Consider the following 2,500-nt stretch of genomic DNA (forward strand, 5'->3'; position numbering starts at 1 on the left):
ACGAGTGCGAAAGCAAACGTGTTTTCCCATTCGCATCCCGCTCCCGGTGTTTCTTCGTCTCTTTACCTCGTTGTTCTCTCCGAACCGTCCCGCGGATGTGGACCCTCTCTTGAGAAAGAGAGAGGGCCCGGGTAACCTAGGACGCGACACGTATCCCGCGTCGATGTGCGGCCGTAGGGTACGTATTCCTGCCGTGTGAACAACAACTGTGGACCGGCTGTTAACAGCTTCGACTTTCGTGAGTCTGACTCCCAAGAATAATGAATTTGTGTGTGAATTTAACGGGATGAGAAAGACCGATCGAAGCCGGCTGCGAAGTCCGTTCTCATCGGCTATCCAAATCAGGAGGGGAATACGTACGTGCAGGGCGCTGCGACAATAAAATGGGGGGTGTCGTTTCAGAGGAGAACACCGTGGATGTACGTGGTTCACTTGATCGGGGTATCCCCGTCGGCTCCAATCGTACTCTCCAGGTTGTGATCCTAGGTTTTTAAATGTACTCTACGCCTGGCCGTTACGGGAACCGTTCGCAATTGCGTGGCGGTCTCCGTGCGGAACCGCATCCCAGAGACCCCTGTGTCGTCACTTTCGTTCGTTCGTATCTTACGTTCGGACGAAGTGTCGCGACGCCCGAACCTCCATCGACCGTGTGCTAGTTGGAGGCGCGGGTCTCGGATTCTTCCGAACCCGAGAACTATATACGAGTATGATATATATATATATACATGAACACAGAATATTAAAATACAACCCTGAACGGTGGATCACTTGGCTCGTGGGTCGATGAAGAACGCAGCTAATTGCGCGTCAACGTGTGAACTGCAGGACACATGAACATCGACATTTCGAACGCACATTGCGGTCCACGGATACAATTCCTGGACCACGCCTGGCTGAGGGTCGTTCACGTAACCTTAAGACTGCTTACGTTGGCATCTCGGTGTCACGTACGAGCGATTGTTGGACCGTTCGTCGGCGTTTGCCGCGGTCGCACGAAAACAAGCGAGAATACGCTCTAGACGTCATGGAGGGAAGAAGGTTGTGTGTACACGGCAGATGACTGGAGACATCGTCGTCATCGTCGTTGCTTTGTCGTTCCGGACTTGCGTGAGTGCTACTTTTCACACGGCGTCGTGAGTCGCTTAATTTGTCGACCGCCCGTGCGTGTATGTGCACCGCTCCGGACGCAAGCGCGCGGACGTACGATCATCGACCAGCCTCCGTGTCTCGCCAGATACCCTCGTGATTGTTAACAGACAGCGTTCGCTTTTCGTGCGAGTTTTCATCCGCGCTCCCGACGTAGTCTGAAATGATGCGTGTAAGAAAGAGGCGTGCGTAACCCGCAACGACACACAAGAGAGTTTGTCGTGAGACTACAGAGAAGGACAATGAAAGGGTGTGCGAGTGAGCATGAACACGAGATCGCGTATACCCCACCCGTGTAGTGTGGTGAAGAAATGTATGACGAGAAACAGAGCCCCAGGGATTCTAGAGGGATCGTCTTGTTGCAGGAACAACGCGAAAAGGAGGCACTCATTCGTCGAAACGATGAAGTTCCGGGATGCATCTTCCCCGGCCACGTTTCGGTCGAGTCGTTTGTGGCTCCGTGAATGTGTTGTGCTGTACTACAACTTGTTTCTGTATCCTGAATCCTCTTTGGCGAGGCTTACACAGCCGCCATATATATGACTCATCACATAGGGATGACTTCTCTCCTAGAAGGAGGAGGTGGAAAGGTAGCAGCGTCCGGTCGCCCCATGTCTTCGCGTTAGTCGATCGCCGAGAGAGACCGCGCGTCAAGTCCGGTCGTCCAGTCCACGAAAGCTATACAAAAAGCAAGCGGACGGGCGTTAAACCATACCGGCAGTCGCCTGGCGAGAGTCTCTCTCCTTTAGATCGAATTAAACGAGACGCGAAGATGCTTTGGTGTGGCGCATTAAGGACGATGTGACTTACTCTCCGCTGATCACTTCTGGCGAATGACGAGGAGCTTCCTTACCTTTGGAAACGCTGCTGTTGCGTTACGACAACATATTCCGAAGGCACACGGCGAAGTTGGGACGACGCATCGAACATGATCTCAAGTCTCTCTCTCATTTCCCATTTCTCGTAACATTCGTTCACACACTCTGCCTGGTCCGCTTCTCTCGGTTGTGTGCCCCCGTTGTACGAGGATTACGCCACAGCTTCTTTCGTCATTTTTACACATATATAAAATATATCACTCTACGTGTGTGATATATATTTAACACGTATACGACGACCTCAGAGTAGGCGAGATTACCCGCTGAATTTAAGCATATTACTAAGCGGAGGAAAAGAAACTAACAAGGATTTCCTTAGTAGCGGCGAGCGAACAGGAAAGAGCCCAGCACTGAATCCCGCGGTACTGCCGCAGGGAAATGTAGTGTTCGGGAGGATCCGTTTATCCCGTGACGTTGCATCGCGTCCAAGTCCATCTTGAATGGGGCCATTTACCCATAGAGGGTGCCAGGCCCGT

General features: G+C 52.2%; 2 non-coding genes across 2 annotated transcripts in view; both read left to right on the forward strand.

Moving 5' to 3' along the window:
- Nucleotides 1-748: 748 nt before the first annotated feature.
- Nucleotides 749-903, forward strand: LOC143188005 (5.8S ribosomal RNA). The gene has a single exon (XR_013003426.1). It is a non-coding gene; the product is annotated as a 5.8S ribosomal RNA (ribosomal RNA).
- Nucleotides 904-2,260: 1,357 nt separating this feature from the next.
- LOC143188002 (large subunit ribosomal RNA) overlaps nucleotides 2,261-2,500 on the forward strand; it is a 4,056-nt gene continuing 3,816 nt past the window's right edge. Inside the window, exon 1 of the ribosomal RNA XR_013003425.1 lies at nucleotides 2,261-2,500. This exon is cut by the window's right edge and continues 3,816 nt beyond it. This is a non-coding gene — a ribosomal RNA (large subunit ribosomal RNA).

This window comes from Calliopsis andreniformis, unplaced genomic scaffold, assembly GCF_051401765.1.
Source record: "Calliopsis andreniformis isolate RMS-2024a unplaced genomic scaffold, iyCalAndr_principal scaffold0470, whole genome shotgun sequence".
In the NCBI taxonomy this organism is placed as follows: domain Eukaryota; kingdom Metazoa; phylum Arthropoda; class Insecta; order Hymenoptera; family Andrenidae; genus Calliopsis; species Calliopsis andreniformis.